At 40.8% G+C, this 18,040-nt stretch overlaps 1 long non-coding RNA gene across 2 annotated transcripts in view; it reads right to left on the reverse strand.

Moving 5' to 3' along the window:
- Positions 1 to 317: 317 nt before the first annotated feature.
- The window catches only part of LOC116600166, a 398,483-nt gene continuing 380,760 nt past the window's right edge, over positions 318 to 18,040 (reverse strand). For both annotated transcript variants that reach the window (XR_004289532.1, XR_004289533.1), the window contains exon 4: positions 318 to 362. This is a non-coding gene — a long non-coding RNA (uncharacterized LOC116600166). The remainder of the gene's footprint in view (positions 363 to 18,040) is intronic.

The following is an 18,040-nucleotide window of genomic DNA, read 5'->3' on the forward strand; positions in this document are numbered from 1 at the left end:
GAATCCAACCCAAGAGAACACATTTCATTTGGTTGTCTTGTTTCTTTAGTTTCTTTTAATCTGGAACAATTTCTTAGACTTTCATTGTCTTTTATGACATTGACATTTTTAAAAGAGTACAGCCCAACTGTTAAAAGTTTGTATGGTAGTTCCTCACATTTCCATGCAGGTTATGCATTTTCTAGCAGGTATAGTGTGTAAGAAATGCTGTGTCCTTCCATGACCTACAGTCAGCAAGCCCATGATGTCAGGTTGTCCCATTGTTGGTGACATTAATTTTGATCACTTGGGTTGAGGTGCTCGATGTCAGGTTTTTCTCCATTAGAAAGATGATCATTTTTCCGTTTGTATTAACAAGAAATCTGTAGAGAGATATTTGGAGACCATAAAAATATACTGTTTCTTTACTGAATTTTTCACCAAAAATTATAGAATCTCTTGATAATTCTATACCTAATTACTATGGATAACTGCAAAATGGTGGTTTTTAAATTTATTGTTCTTTCTAGATTTATGATGTAACATTCTACTGTAAAAAGAGCTTCCCTTTCTCCCCTATTATTTATTTATTTATTATCAATATGGGCCCATGGGTTCTTATTTTATTCAGTGGGCTATAGTAAATTACTGTAATTACCCATTTCAAAGCACAAATTGTAACAGGTTTGATCAGACGGAGCCCTTTCAAGTTGGCTCTTGTATCCTTTTGACATGTCCTCATCATTTTTCGATTCTTTCTTTACTTTGCAGCACAGCAATATGTTCTGAGCTCATCTTGGATTTTCTCTGCCCCAGTCCTGGAATCTCTAGTCCCTTTTCGTGGAGAAATGAGACTTAGAATTGCAAATGTAGGCATATAATTCGATGTTAAAACATAGGCTTTGAAAGATATTCTGTGTCTCCTCTGTTTATGTCTGAAGTACCTATTTAGGCAAAGCTAACTGTGTCCATAGCCAAACAGCGGGTAACTCTTATTGGTTGACCCAGTGGTCTATATCTTAACAAGAATGTCAGTACTAGTTTTAATAATGGCTTCTTGGAGGGTGCAAGGAGGGTGAAGAATCCTACTTTAAATGTTCACATTGATTATGAGACATCTACTAATTTCAAAAACATCAAGATGTGAAAAAATTTGCATCTTAGAATCAAGAAAATAAGCAGTTTGTCTTAAAGAAGAGCATATCATTATGGCTTCATGCAGAATCATTCAAATGACTTAGAGAAAGCATTCAATAATGTTATAAACCGCTTTGTTTATATTTCTTCTCTTGTTATCCTTAACTATACTTTCTTTTATTTTCACTAGGTTTCAACACAAGTATAGGGGCTAGGTCAAGTGAGTCTATTTTAGTTTTCATAGATACATGAAAAATGAAAAGAAATCACAGCCAGAGCTTCTATTCCTCAATGATTGAACTTAAAGAAGATAGATCATCACTAGAAATAGGTTGGTTTGTTCCACATTTTCTCATATATCTAAATTTTAATAGGTCTATTATATCATCTTAATGAATTAGAGAACTAAATGGATTTTAATAATAACAAGAACATTTTATGTGTGGATATGACTTTGTAGTTAACAAGCACTTTACAAAGGCCATCTTACCAAAGGTAGCAGAATGTATTAACTAATTAGGAGAACCTGCTGGGGATCTGAATGCCTGGGGTACAAGTCCTGTCAATGCTACTTACTGGATCTCTGTCCTTAGGCAAATTACTGAAACTGTCTAGGCTTCAGTTTTCTCATCTGTCAAAGGAAGATAATAGTAGCACCTGCTTCCAGAACTCACTGAGGATGAAATGAGAGAATTCAGGGAGAGTGCACAGACAATCCTCAGTACTGAGTAAACAGCTCAATAAATGTTAGCTAAAACACAGTAGATCAAAGAGAGGTCTGCATCATTCCAGAATCTCAAGGGGACACAGTCCTTTTGTATACACAACCTTCATAGGGCAATTGAGTATGTTTTCCCTACCTAAGAACCTAACTTGATTTTATAGGAAACATCTTCTTAAGCTCTAAGTCCGGGATATGACGGAGGACACAGTACCACAGGTTGGCCCGGGTACTTACCTAGCATGGTTTAGTTACCTAGCTCTTCCTGGTTCCCACTGCCAGCAGCTTAATCCTTTGCATAACCCAGCCTCTTTGCTCTCATCTAGTATCCTCCCATTCATAGGAAAACCACGGTTCCCTTGAGCCGGGTCCAGAAAGCAGAGAAAAGGAGGAAAGAGGACACAGGTAGGAAATGTGTGCTGGCTCCTCTTACTCGGGTTGTTAGTCCTGGATGACTCACTTCGTTGGTCGCAAGCGGTCCTGAGGGTACTTATCAGGGGACAACACCCCACAGATGATTAACATTTTCAAGAAAGAAGAAAAGACAGACACCTTTCTTCCATAACAAGGGATTCACCATTTCCCTTTGAATTCCTTAATTGGCCTTTCTAATTAGAGGGATTTGCTGCTTTATTTAGCAGTCTTTGGCTGTGATCTATGTGGTTTCTGCAGGCCTGGGCCAGATTGTTTGCATCTTAAAGGAAGTCTAGGGGAGTCCTACTCCTTTCTAGGGGTTCTTTCATGCTATTCAAGGGTTTGAGAGAACTGAGGTCAAGGACAATCCATTAGTGTGCAGAGGAAGGAAGCTGGGACTCCGCCACCTGTTTCAGAGCAATGACATCACTCGTGCTGGCTCAGCTCCTACAATGTCGTGTGAAGCTGTGGATGAAGCAATATGTGTTAGCAGACTGTCACCAGGTCCTCTGCCATTTGCACAGCTCTTGTACTGTGAAGTGTTAGCATCTGCACTACTAATTCTTGGGAGAGTCTCTTAAGTTCTTCCTACCACGCAGTTTGTCTAAAGGGTTCCATCTAGGGGCGCCTGGGTGTCACAGGCGGTTAAGGGGCTGAGTCTTAGTTTTGGCTCAGGTCGTGATCTCAGGGTCCTGAGATGGAGCCTTTCATGAGGCTCCACGGTGGATCGTCACGTGAAGTCCGCTTGGGACTCTCTCTCCCTCTTCTTCTGCCCCTCTCCCGGCTCTAGTGTGCCCTTTCTGTATCTCTCTCTCTTTAATAAATAAATCTTTAAAGATTCTACCTAACTAAAAGCTGGAAGAAAAGAATTCTTCATTTGGGAAATGTCAAAACATGTGGGGACATGTGGGATAACAGCAAACAGAGTTCACTAGGGATTACACTGCAACGTGGCTTCAACAAATAACATTAGAAAACAAATGTAATTATCTGATCATCATAAGAAGCAATTCATAACAATTAACGCTTCAGGGAGGTCTGTTTCCACTGACCCTGCAGAAGTCTCAGGTGTTTGTTCAGAGAGACGAACTGACAAAGTAAAAGTCCTTTTAAAATGAGGGGGTTCGACAATGTTGTGTTTGGCACTTCACTCCCCTGGTGGCTCTTCCTCTCCTGAACCCCTCTACCCAAACCACCCTTCCCCTTGCCCACTGAGGGTGGACTGGTAGACTCAGAAGTGTCTCTAGTCCCAGTGTTCTGTCTTGCTCTGGATAGTGGTGACTTGATCGCTTTCTGGAATCTGGATGTCTGGCTGCCTTGTCCCTTCTGGCTACCGCGTTAGTGACCAGGATCTGCTGTCTGGCCTTTCCCTGTGAACGTGCATTTCCCCAGCCTCAGGCTTTTCATGGCCACTCCTGCTCTCTGATTTTTGTCCTTGAGTTCAGTGGCTTACCAAAGACCTAATTCAGCAGCCTGTCTGCCTCTGGCTCTTTAATTAGCTCCCAAGAGGCTTTTCTTAAAAGTCATTCTGGATCATTTTGAAAGGGGCATTTCCTTAATATAAAGCTCCCTCCTCATCAGGAGGTACAGCTGAAAGCTTGCCTTAGCCATCCTCTGTGCAGTTTACCACGGCCTCTGATTACGAAAACATGTTACTAGAAGGATCAAGGATGAGATAATTTCTTTCTTTGTGCCTTCTTTTACTACACAGATGTTATTTGGCCATTTATTATTCTAAATACAATGCAAAAGCTACAATGAGGACTATATTTCCATTCCTGTCTCAGAAGGCTTACTGTCCAGAGCAATAGTCCTTAAACTTCATTGTCATAAGAATCTCCTGGGAGTTTGTTAAAACACAGATACCCAGGTGCCATAACTCAAAGATGATAATTCCACTGCTGTAGAATAGGGCTCAAGAACCTGCATTTTTATTTTCATTTCTTTAGGATTTTATTTATTTATCAGAGAGAGAGAGAGAGAAACAAGAGAGCGAGCACAAGCAGGGAGAATAGCAAGCAGAGGAAGAACAGATTCCCTGCCTAGCAAGGACCACGATGTGGGGCTCGATCCCAGGACACTGGAATCATGTCCTGAGCCACCCAGGCCTCCTGAGGATTTGCATATTTTCCTTTAAAGACTTTATTTATTTATCTGGGAGGAAGGAGAAGGAACACGGTCAGGGGGAGGGGCAGAGGGAGGAGCAGAGGGAGAAGCAGGCTCCCAGCTGAGCAGGGAGCCCGATGAGGGACTCCATCCCAGGCCTCTGGGATCATGACCTGAGCTAAAGGCTGTCACTTAACTGACTGAGCCACCCAGGTGCCCCTGGAGAATCTGCATTTTTAATAAGCATCCCTCCCTTGCCTGGAGAATGGACACAGGGTCCCTGTGGATACTTCAAGAATACTACTCGAGGACAGAGCTACCCCAAGTCAGGTCACCCCTTGCTGGAGACACAGTTTTGGGAGCCAGTGAAAGGAGGCCAAACGTGACCAATATGTTTGGTTTCCCTAAATAAAATGTGGAGCTCATGTTGTATCTGAATTCTTTTTTCCTATCAGGATCCTCAAACTGCTCTTTATGCTTTGATCTCCCTTTCCTCATAGGAGGGAGCATTCTGTGTCTCGATTTGAAAGAAGGAGATGATGAAAATTATCATGCAGTCTGCCACACACCACACAGCACTTTGGTGGAAGGTTCAAGTCAACGCACAGCCTTCACAACATAACAAGACAGCATCTGCCAACAAAACAGCTTCCCCACGCTCCCATGTGCTTGGATTACCCAATGATGCACAAGTAAGAAATGACTTCACTTTCTCAGGGTCATCAAGCCATGGCTGGCACCCAGGAATGTGAACATTTTAGATGATCTCCAGGTAACGACGGTGCTGGGAACCACTGTCGTGAGGGCAACGTGTGTAGAACGTCAGATGCGTGTGGGGTGGATCTCCTCACCTGTCCCACCCGCTCCTCTGTTCAGCTTGAGTCTGTTGAAGTTGGTGCTCCTGCCTATGCTTTTCCTCCTTGGGCTATCCCTGGATCTTTTTTTCTGTTGTTCTTACTTACTTTTGGAAAAGTACTCGGGGCACAATTCCATCTGACTGCTTGGAGCGACAACTGCTCTCTTTCCATATGTGTTCACCTAACTCCATTTACCTCCAGATTTAAGCCTGTGGATTCTCTCATGTATCTAAACATTGCTGGTGTCAAGGGACCGACTTGGAGTACAGGAAATTACAGATTAGATAAATACATATGTTTTAAATCAGTATTAAATATAATTATATAGAAATTATAAATAAATAAAATATTATTTACATATATAGGTACATAAAGTAGATGGACATTTCAAAAATCTTCAAAGTACCTTGCCATCAATTGTCAACTCCAGCTGTCACCTTCATCTTCCAATATTATATGATGCTTATATCAATACTATTTTTAATGGAAACTGTAAGGATTTTACTTGCTGGCTCTCAGTCAGAGAAATGCTTGGAGAAGACCATGTCAAAACCATGTCAGGTATCCTCAAACTCAGGGAAAAGGCAGTGAGAGGAAATCTCTAATTATCCTAGTCAACATAATCTGAATGGGCAAGACGAGTTCATAGTCAAGGATGAAGCACGCCAGTACTTGGCCTTCAATCGCTCCTCTTTCTTTCAGTTCTGCAAAATTTTCTTGTTAATTGTGTCCTTGGTGGTCTAACTTGAACACCAGTATCCTCAGTTCTGCAGTGTTTTTTCTTAAATACCCACTTTTTTCATTTTTTTCCCCCCTAAGATGTAAATGACCATTTCAAGGAAAACTGGGAAGTTCTTGATGCTGTAGCAAGTGAGGGTTTGGGTTTTATAAGCCTTCATTCAAACCCTGCTTTTCCCCTTATTAGCTCTCTGACCTTGGACAAGTTGTATGACCCCTGAGCCTCAGCTTCCTCAGCTATAAAATACAGTTGATAATAGTAACTCCCTCAATGGGATGTTGTAATGAGTAAATGAGAAAAGGCACACAGAGTGCTTAGCACAGCATGGGCCCACAATAAGCATTCATTAAAGGTTACATTTTATTGTTATTGTTAAATTTTATTATTGTTATTACTAGTCTTGGGAACATCTGAGTTTTCATAGGTAATAGAACTTTTAGAAAAAGAAATAAAACTCCTTATATCAGTAAGCAAATAAATGAGAATTTGGGGGAGCTTAATAAATGTTCTTGCCTGAAAGAATACCACTGACTTTTGAGTAAGTTTATTGATTCAACAAAACTGTATTGTGCATGGGCTATGTGAGTTATATCTAAATAAATTAAACACACACACACACAACACTGTATTGTGCACTCTTGACTATGCAGGGCAGGAGGGAGGGGATACTAAGCTAAGGAAAGCACAGTTCCTGTCCCTAGACTGTGAATGGGAGCAATCAGAGCTGACAGTATCCTGACTCACCACCTAACACATTCCTAGAGTGGACTTCAGCTCTCTAAGGAGCATATGCATGAATGAAAGTGTCAGCAATGGTACCCAAGGTTCTCCTCTCTGAATCATCTGATAGCCATCCAGCCACCACTGGACACAGGACAAATCCTTTCCCATTCCACATTCTTTCCTTGCCCAGCCCTGTGTCAGGGTGGTCTCTGTCAAAAGTCTCCTTAATAAGGGGTTGGGAAGTGGTAATTATATAAACAGAGATGATAAAGATCACAGAATTATTATTTTTATGAATCTGATGCGCTGCCCACTGCGCTAAGAAGGCAACTCAGAATTATTATTTTGAAAGATTTTATTTATTTGACAGACACATGGTGAGAGAGGGAACACAAGCAGGTGGAGTGGGAGAAGGAGAAGCAGGTTTCTGGCTGAGCAGGGAGCCCAGTGCAGGGCTCAATCCCAGGACCCTGGGATCACGACCTGAGCTGAAGGTAGATGCTTAACGACTGAGCCACCCAGGCATCCCCAGAATTATTTTTATTTCATTTTTAAGTAATCCCTATGCCCAACATGAGACTCGAACTTACAGCACTGATGTTAAGAATTGCATATTCTACTGATTAAGCCAGTCAGGTACCCCAAAGATCAGATAATCAAAATGCAATTCCTTTCTTTCCTTTTTTTAAAAATACAATTTCTACGTTCTTTTTTTTTTTTTTTTAAGATTTTATTTGTTTATTTGACAGACAGAGATCACAAGTAGGTAGAGGCAGGCAGAGAGAGAGGAGGAAGCAGGCTCCCCGCTGAGCAGAGAGCCCAATGTGGGGCTCAAACCCAGGACCCTGAAATCATAACCTGAGCCAAAGGCAGAGGCTTAACCCACTGAGCCACCCAGGCACCCCAATTTCTACATTTTCTATGACAGGCTGGAGGAGTGGCATAAGAAGTGGAGTATGACTTTGGATTTGAAACTGCACAATGCATATTCTGTGACATTACTGTGACAGTGGAAAGTGCTGGCTAGCAATACCCCCTTGCTGATATAAATTCATTTGTATGAGTTTTTTCCCCTCAGGTCTTGGAAGTGCTGAAATATGTATAGAAGTTTTCTGTCCATTGGTTTACTTTTTAAATTTATTTGGGTGGGGTGGGTAAGAGAAAAAAAATGTTAATTTTCAAATTAAGACACAGGGAAGTACAGTTTGGTAAAGCAGATGGGTCAACAAAGAATAATTTTAGGCCACAAATCATTCTCATGCCATTAACCTTACTTAAAAAAAAATAAAATAAAAATAAAACAATAGGCTCTCAAAGATGATTCTTTGGTCACAGTGTGAAATATTTTTTCCAATAGCAATGGAAAGGCCCCATAATAGAGTGGACAAGCCCTGAGCTGAGAGTTGAGGAACATGGGTTCTCACCCACATTTCATATTGGTCTCTGTGACCTCAGGAACATTTTAGAACCTTTCTGGCTTCAGACTCATCTTCTGAAAAGCAAAAATATGTGATGCTTCAGACCTCTTCCACCTCAGACACACCATGGCTGCACGAAGTATGAGAATGTAACATGGAACTCACAAAGCCACTTAGATTAGTGAGTGGGTATCTTCCCAGGTTGCATCAAAGTTAGAGACATGTGGTTTTTAGAGAGTGTTTTACCTTCTAACCCTGGATCTTGCCTTTCCAAACCCTGAGCCTAAATAGCTCCTCAGATTGGCCCTGCATTTGTTCAAGCTGACTATTGCCTCTGCTGCTTCACACCCCAATTTCTCTACATTTTTATTTAGTTGTTATCGCCACCCTGTTAGGCAAGTATTATTTTTTCACTGTACAGATTAAAAAAAAATTAGGCTCAAAGAAGTGAAATACTCTATATTCCACAGCTGGTGAGTGGCATAACTTGGACTTAGACCAAAATATTTTGATTTTCATGTTAGCTCTCTTATGCTGTGCCTTTGCGGTAATCCTGATTTAAGGGGAAAGATCTATTAAACCTTGGTGAAGATGTTGTCAGTTGATATATTTTTGTCATTTGTCTCCTGAGGCCTTACCTACATTGGTGCCAATTAAACTGATGAGCTGCCACTTGTTCCTGGGAGACACTGACCATGAGAGACCTAGGGAAATTACTTCAATAATACCACCAAGCCACACCATGGCTAATTATTCTTATCCTTTTCTATCTCCTACTGGTTATACATCATCACCATTCATGTGTTAGCCAAGCCAGAAACCACAGTCATCTTTGATTTCTTTTTTCTTCTCTCCCATAACATATATTCTTCTTTGGAAATGCTCTAAATTCATCTCTCCCACCCTATATCCACTGCCATTTCCCAGAGTCAGCTTGAATCAGTTGATCTCCCTGATTTAAACTCTATTAGCACTAGAGCAATTAAAACACACCACAAATTCTTTTTCAGAATTAGAGCTTTCACTGTGTGGCTCCTTTTCTTAAAACCTCCCTTCAAAGAAACAAACACAAAACCCCACAAGATTCAGACTCCATTGTATAGCATTAACATCCATCCCCAATCTACTCCCCTATGTAGTCACTCTGGCCTTCTGATTCTGCTGAACATTCACCCTTACTCTATGGCTCCATTTCACCCAAGAAGAGCAGATAGAGAATGAAAAGAGAAGAAATCAAAGGATCTGATTCTAGGACCTTCAACATTTTGTCAATTGAAAAGAAAGAAGCCATTCAATGGGATCAAGATAGAGCAATCTGAAAGGTGAACAGTCCAGTATTAAGCATATACATGGAAGGTGAACAGTCCAGTATTAAGCATATACATGGAAGAAGGTTTTTAAAAAAGTTCTACAAGGCCCCTGGGTGGCTCAGTTGATTAAGCATCTGACTTTTGGTTTTGGCCCAAGTCTGATCTCAGGGTCATGAGATCATGCCCTGCATTGGGCTCTATGCTCAGTGTGGAGTCTGCTTGGGTTTCTCTCTCCCTCTGCCCCTTCCCTGTCATGCACATGCTCGCTGTCTCTCCTCTCTTCCAAAGACATAAATAAGCTTTAAAAAAAAATCTTAAAAAAAAGATCTGTGCATAGCAAAATGTTCTTGGTGACATCATAGGAGCTTCAGAGGGCACAGAGGAACAGAAAATGGGAGTCTGGGTCAGAAAAGTGAGGGGCTGACATGCATGGGAGCGTCAAATTGGACAGCTCAGTGAATCTCATGGAAAGGAAAGGAATAGACTTATAATGGGATCTCATCTTACCATCCAAGGTGGGTTGTAATTTGACTAAGATTCTCATACGTAAGTTATCCTCACTCTGGATTCATTCATTCATTCACAGAGCGTTTAATGTAATGCAGGAGCTCAGCTAAGCAAAGGAGAAAAAAGAACACTTAAAATTCCTGAGTTGTTGTCCTCGAGAAGCCCATAACCCCATGTTTGAGAATGGCAAGTAAACAGTCCTAAAATAGTGTAAATAAAACAGTAATAAAGGTAAATTGAGGGAATTGAGAATACATAGAATGCTGAGATCCAAGAAGTTTTCTTCTTATGGGAAATGGTATGAAAAACATTGCTTTAATTCGACTTGGGTTTTGAAAGTTTGACTATCTCGCATGTCATAAATATTAGGCTTCATAAGTCTGGAAGCATGTGTGAGATTACAGCAATGATAGGTAAAGCCACTCCTGCCGGTGTTGTGGACATTTGTCCTTCACCTGTATCATCTTGCCCTTTCCAGGCAGTGCCAGGACTTCTCTGTCATCCTGGGCTTTTGCCTCTCCCTCCATCATTTGTGCTCTGGACTTACCAATCTCTACCCCATCCTACGACCACTGACTGCCCCTCTGTTGGTTTCCTGTGAGTCTGCGACTTCTGAGCTCTCCAGTGAGTTCTGTAGCTACTCCACTGCTACTCCACTCCACTCCATAGCATGGGTTTGGGGCCCGACGCTGTCCCTGCCATTGGAAATATGAAGCACACCCTTCTCTTCACTCCCCACAGTCTAGCTCAGTTCAAGCTCTGCCTTTTAATAGAACTTTACTGGAGTTCTGCGTGGCAGAAGGGAATCGCAATCAATAGAGTTACCTTCAACTGCTTCTCGAAGTGCTGCTCTCAGAGCTTGGGGGTCAGGTACCCATTCACAGTTTCCTTGTATCATTGCCTGATCAGCTCTAAGGCTTTCTGTCTCTTTCCAAGTTTTTCTCTGAAGCCCGGACTGATCAAACTCCATCACCAGGAATCTGCTAAGTCTACAATCCTTGGAATTCGATGCCAACAGTCCTAGGCTCAGAGAAAAAAAGCTAGACTTTGGTTAGGTGTGAAGTCCTACTTTCCAAAGTCTCATTACCTAAGATTAGTGACTTATTGGGATGACTGCCAATGGGCATAATCATTTTCTATAAATGAAATATCACCTCCTACCAGAGTATGACCTTGTTCCCAATCTTAGCAAGGCAACGTTTCAGTAAAGATGTTAATGATGATAACAAAAATGTTATTTTTTGTTATCAACATTATTGATTAATCTAATCCTCAAAGCAATCTCAAGAGAGATGAACAATTATTTTCCCCATTTTATTTATTTATTTATTTATTTATTTATTTCAAAGAAATATTTTATTTATTAATCTGACAGAGAGAGAGCAAGAGAAGGAACAAGCAGGTGGATAAGAGAGGAAGAAGCGGCCTCCTGCTGAGCAAGGAGCCCAATGCAAGGCTCAATCCCAGGACCCTGGGATCATGACCCAAGCTAAAGGCAGATGCCTAATGACTGAGCCACCTCGGTGACCCATTTTCTTCATTTTATAGATGAGAAAATTGAAGTACAAAGCAGGTATGTAATTTGCCCAAGATCATACAGCTGGTAAGTGGCAAAGCTAGTATTTGGACCCAATTGTCTGATATCAGAGCCTATGATGCCGCTACCCAGTACATCATACAGGTTCACATCCCAGAGAAGCCCTCTGTCCAAACTCTGAATCACTGTTTGTTTTTTATTTTTAAAATTGAGATTTAGGGGCGCCTGGGTGGCTCAGTGGGTTAAGCCGCTGCCTGCGGCTCAGGTCATGATCTCAGGGTCCTGGGATCGAGCCCCGCACCAGGCTCTCTGCTCAGTGGGGAGCCTGCTTCCTTCTCTCTCCCTGACTGCCTCTCTGCCTACTTGTGATCTCTCTCTGTCAAATAAATAAATAAAATCTTTAAAAAAAAAAGCTTTAAAATTGAGATTTAATTCATATACCCTCTAGTTCACTTTACAGTGTGCGGTTTAGTAGTTTTTAGTATGTTCTTGGATTTGTGCAGTCATCACCACAATCTAATGCTAGAACATTTACATCACCCTTTCCCCACACAAAAAAATCTCATATTCAGTAGCGCTTGGTCATTTCCATTCCTGCTCCCCTCCCCAACACAACCTGCAACTACCATCTCTATTCTGTCTCTATATAGATTTTCTGTTGTGGATATTTCACATACATGAAATCACACAATATACAGTCCTATGTAATTGGTTTATCTCATTTAGCACAATATTTTCAAGGCTCATCCACACTGTATCATGTATGAGAACTTCATTCTTTTCTATTGCCTAATTATATTCTACTGTATGGATATACCAACTTATTTATTCATCAGCTGATGGATATTTGGAAAGTTTCCACTTTGGGTCTATTATGAATGATGTTGCTTTGAAACTTCAGGTACAAGGCCTTGTGTATTACTCTTTAGTATATACCTAGTAATGGAATTACTGGTAACTGTCAGTTTTAAATTATTCATAATAGAAGTCATCAAGAGCAGCGTCTGCATAGAATTTCCCCTGGTTTGCTATCATCGGTCATCTATGGTTTTTACTATGGGAAATCAAATTCCACCCTGCAGTTCTCAGGTTTTAGGATTGAGTTCAGTGATTCAAGGATCTTTGATAACACTCACACACATTTACATATACACACATTCACCAGAAATATAAGCAAGGATGTATAGGCATGGGGTTGCCTACATTTCTATAGCTATATTCTATATTCCCAGCTTCTCCTCCAAGTAATCTCATTTGAAGCAGTATTTCTTGGGTTCAAACCCGTATCATAATTCACGTCATCAAACTGAACCCTTGGTTTCTCACTGAGAAGATCTACTTCCTTCACAGCTTTGGTATTATTGTTGATGAATAATGCACAGAGTCTTGCTTTGCATTTTTGCAACAGTACTTGTTTAGGTGCTTTTTGTAAACCGAGGGACCAGCGTGCCCTAAAGGAGCAAGTCCTTCCCTCTTATAAGCCAGAAAACGACTTCGGTTCTTTCTGGTTCTATCAAGGTTTAGAAAAAAATACAGAGTTTGATTTTTTTTTTTTTCAGCTTGAACATCATGGAAAAATGCCAAAACACACAGATTTTGTTGAATGGGTTTAAAGTCAAAGACAGTGCCCCTGAGAACTGCAAGGCAGTAAAAGGATTATGTGAAGAGTTGACATACATAAAAACACAACAAAAAATTTCACACGTAATTATTCTAGGTGCCTGCAAACCAAACACTTTCCAACTTTTTTTGTTCCATTATTTCACATTACTTGAAGGCTCAGGGGTTTGCTTTTGGGACTATGTCCTACCCTTTTATTCCCTTCAGCTTTCTTCACAGAGTCCCTCCTACACAGGACATGTGCACCTAGCTATTTGAAGCGCAGGTCAATGAAGGGGAACAGTCTGTATATTGGTAAGTAAACCTCGGAAAAGGTCCACTAGCCATTTGTTTAGCAAGCTTTATAACATGTGCCTCCTATAGTCCGTGATTCACCCTGTAAATTCCCCTTATTACCCTGGTTTCTCTCAGTTTCTGTTCGCTGTGGCCCAGTACCCCACTGCAGGCTTACATCACATTACTCTCCTCAGAGCCACCTAAACATGGGCCACATTGGCTCCCTGCAATTCTGGGCAACATGCATCTCTTCTTCCGGGGACTGTCCTTTGGATTGAAAAAATACACGTTTGAAAATCGAGCAGACCTTTAACGTGTTTGGCCCTGAGGTAGAGAGAATCCTAGAGGAAAAATAAATCAATAAAAAGAATAAAAATTCCTTTCACAGCAATGATTTCCAAAGATGGGCTGTCCATTTTAGACAGGCATTCCAAAGCCATAGCCTTAAAATTCTTAAAAGTTACTGGATGGATGCCATTTGATTTTGGTGACTTATCTGAATTTAGCTCATCAAACAAGTTTTGGGTCAGCATCTATCTTGAGCTGTTAACTCTTCTTTCCTTCTTCCATTCAGATGACTGACCCCTCTCCTAGAACTTCCCAGTTCTGAACTGTCCATACTGTAGATTTCTGTCCCAACCAAAAATTCTAAGAAATTCCTGGGTGGGAGGGTGCCCTCTGCAGAACTAAGAGACAAATGCTTCCCTAGTTCCTGGACCTATTCTCCTAGTCTACTTGACTTCCTGACCCACTTCTGAGCCTGCTCCTCTTGTGAAGCTTGCCTGCCTAGACTTGGGTTTTTGGTCCACTTAACTCACATGCTAACTTTGTGCTCTGGCTTTCCTTTCTGGTAGGGAGAGTCCAGTCTTCCTTATCACCAAACTGCTAGTTGTGTCCATTTTGTTGTGTCCATTTCTATCCTCTTGTAGAATCATCACTGCTTTTTTGCTCTGTTCACTACCCTGAGGCCTCTGCCATGTTCTCTTGGTTCAAATATCTTGCTTTATTCTCATGTTCTACTGCTGCTGATGGTACCAGCATGACTTAGAACATTTACCCTACGTCAAGTTTCTGACCTCTGCTCTGCAGCAGAAGATACTCGGCCAAGATGAATTTAATTCTTTTCCCTTTTTGTCCCCACCCCCAATCTGTATAGGTTACAGAGAGAGAGAGAGAGAAGAAAATAGGGAAAGAATATCAGAGGCAGCATTTTAAAATGATGATTTGAAAATTGTCAGCAGATCTGTAATGAATCATCATTTGATTAAAAAGATAAGCTTCTCTAAATCTACCATAAGTTAAATTCACTGCATTAACTAAATTCAAATATGATTTTTAAAAGGGAAATAACCAAAGGAGGATGGAAGAAAATTAATTTGTCGATCGTTGCCTAACGTTTTAATATTAATACACTGACTGATTTTGGAAGCATTAGCAAGTCCTGTTATACATATAAGGAAGAATCAAAGGTACTCTTAGATAAAGAATTGGAAATGAGACATTGACTCCATTTTGTTCAGCATTGCTGCTCAATCCAGATGTTAAACTTAATAATGAATTTAGGTTTCACAATTAGTTTGATTAGTCAAGTATGTTGATCATAAAATATAGTAGCTCAGGTTTTTTTTTAATATGCCAAGAATTATGTTAAAAGCTTTATATGCATTTCATGATTTAATCCAAGAATAGCTTTATTTTGTAGGTATTAGTATTATTTTCACCATTTTACAGATGAAAATGTGGATGCCCAGATAAATTAATTACCTCCTTCAACATCACCCAGCTGTTAAAAACTAGATTAGTGATTCCAATGTAGGCTACCTGACTCCAAAGCCAATGCAATTAACTGCTAAGTGCCTCAATAAGAGAATTCTCTTATTGCTTTTTTTACTCTTCATATTCTTATACTATTTGTTCTGCCTGAACATGAAGGAAAACGACAGTGTTGATTCATTGGGGCTGTGCTGCTCATGTCAATGGGGGGAGCAAAAGGTTAGATCAGTGAACATAATCTTTAAAAAAAAAAATACTGCACAAAAATGTCATTTCTCAAGATATTTCCATAGTCCCTGAACCGACTACCAGAGGTCAGAGGGACAAAAAGCAAGTTACCTGCTCATCTTTCCAGACTTCAGAAGGAACTCATCACCCAGAATATTTTACAAGTCACATGTGGACCATGAAAACTTTGTAAATTCTTAGAATCCTTCTTAGCTTTATAATAGCTATTGCCCACTCAGTGTATATGTTTACTGAATGTGTTTGTTGTATGCTCACTGTACTTGTCTTCCTTTGAGTTGCCTGTAGCAGGCATCCTCCTTCCTTCCGTGGTTCATGACTGGTGCTGGAGTCCATTGGACTTTATCTTTCCATCTCCTGCTTCTCCATTACAACCACACCCTCCTATCTCTCAGCCGCCAGCCAGCCCTCAACACTCCCTGGGTTTTCTCTTTTCCTCTGCATCCCCTCCAGGTGAAACACACTCTCTTTTTTGGTTCTCTTTTTCTCTGGATCTATGCTCAGCATAAATTCAGCTGTTGGTTGGATTCAATTACTTCAAGAAGAAATGAATCCATTCTAAATGTTACTCTTTAATTGAATTCAGCTGTAATTTTCCCTTGTCTAATTCCATCTTCTCTGCTCACCTGTGGTACCAACCTTACAGCTTTATCACCTGTGTGTCTCTCTGTTTATCATGTTTCCATAAGCCTTCATCCATCCATCCCTGAGTGTCTGGGCCATCTTAAATTTGGCAGTATGTCCATCTATGGCCCAGATACCTTGTCAACAGCTGTGTCTGTCTGTCCCTTCAGGCAACTTACATGCTTTCCCTGAGTGGTACTCCCATCCTAGCTGAACTTTCTTCTCTAGTTGCTCCCTTTTTCCCTTACCTTCCAGAGGAGAAAACTGACAGACATTATCCATTTATAGTTCTTCATACTTTCTTTGCAGACCATAGGCATGATTTGTTTTAGAATATCCAGGGGGTACAGAGTGGCTCTTGGTTGTGGCTACCCAACAAGGACCATACGCTTCACTATGGTCCTGACCCTTGACCCCTTACCCCTTCTATCAGACTTTATATTAACACAGAATGCCATTTTTAAAATGTACTACTCTGACACTGAATTGATGTATACAATTACCTCAGACTTCTACATTTCAAGACTCAGTATTAAGTTTTATGTGAAAGGTAAGCCATTTTAAAAAGCAGATGAATACTTCTTTCACTGACAGTAATGCCAAAAATTATATTGTGAAGCTCTTCTTTTAGGTAGATCTCTTTGTATAAGGTGTATAGTAGGACTGGAATGAAAAGATTTGGTCAAGTGCAGTACACGTGGCAGGCATTACCAGTGGTTTGAGGCCTGCCCACCCCAGCATCTCCAGGGAGACAGTGGATTTCAGCTGCTGCATCATCAACCTGTTGCCAAGGAAACGAGAGGGCAAAAAAAATGTCCTCAATGACATTCATTTTCAAGGCAGTCAAGACACCCCTGAAAGGAATTTCAACAGTCCTATGAAGGAAGCTAAAATAGGCTTCTAATTATAAATTCTAAGCTGTCTCCTCTCACACCAGGTTATACCGTCAGCTTAAATTTGTCTTTCAATCATTTTCTGTTTACCATGGCATATATATTCCAGTTGTCAGAACAGCGAGAGCGTGTTCTTGGAGGAAGGAAGAGGCCAAAGGAGAAAAGAGTAAAAGAGAGAGAGAGGCTAGGGGAAAGATGGCTAATGGTGACATGGTCACAACACAGAACACACAAGGCAAGTGAAGTCCTAAGTCCTAACCGAGGGGACCGGCAGAAATTTCAGTCCAAATTTGTCAGATTTTAAATGATTTTGTAACTATATTTGTGTCACAGCAGATACAGAGATTCTCTGCACATATGCAACTTAGAAAATAGGAGATTTGGTTCGCATTTGTGGTTTTTGATTTTACATTCAAGTACAAAATACACAGGGCAGGACTTCTGAGTAACTGCTTTGCATGAGAGGGTTCCCTCCCCTCCAAATGTACAGAAAAAATGTGTTTCATCAGTTTCATTAGCACTTATAAATTCCGGCATGCAAAGATTTAGCTCTATATAATGTTTGGGGAGACACGAGCAAATGTGTGGGAGTGTGGACATGTCTAACATAAATCTCTGTGAGGACATTAATGAGTCTGTCAGCAAGAAGTTCCTAGGTACTTAGGCTCTGTCCAGAATGCACCATTAGCCTCTCCTCAGCAACTGACCCTGGGCTTTCAGTCAGTTCTTTTCTCTCCAGCAGCTCTCACCCAGGCCCACCAGCACACCTTCTTCCTTGTATAATGTAAAGTTTTTTCAAGTTGCTGGGCCTCAACAATGAACAATATTCTCTGAAAGGAGTGTTAATAAAATGGTCTAGACCAGTGCTTCTCAACCTTTCATGTACGTATGAATCATGCAGATTCTCATTAGCTAGGTCTATGTCTCCAGTCACCTTCCAGGTGATGGTGAGATTGTTGGTCCAAGATCCTGGACTAGAGATTCCCTGAAGGCAGCAACTGATTCTGATTCATCTCTAATACTGTGACTAGCAGGACCTAAGTACACAATATATCTATTTTTAATGAAATGAACCTTCTAACACTTCCCACCTCCACCCACACTTCCAGAAAGAACTCCAAAGTTTTGAGTTATGGCCAATGGAAGGTGAGCAGAAGTAA

Source organism: Mustela erminea, chromosome 1, assembly GCF_009829155.1.
Source record: "Mustela erminea isolate mMusErm1 chromosome 1, mMusErm1.Pri, whole genome shotgun sequence".
Classification (NCBI taxonomy): domain Eukaryota; kingdom Metazoa; phylum Chordata; class Mammalia; order Carnivora; family Mustelidae; genus Mustela; species Mustela erminea.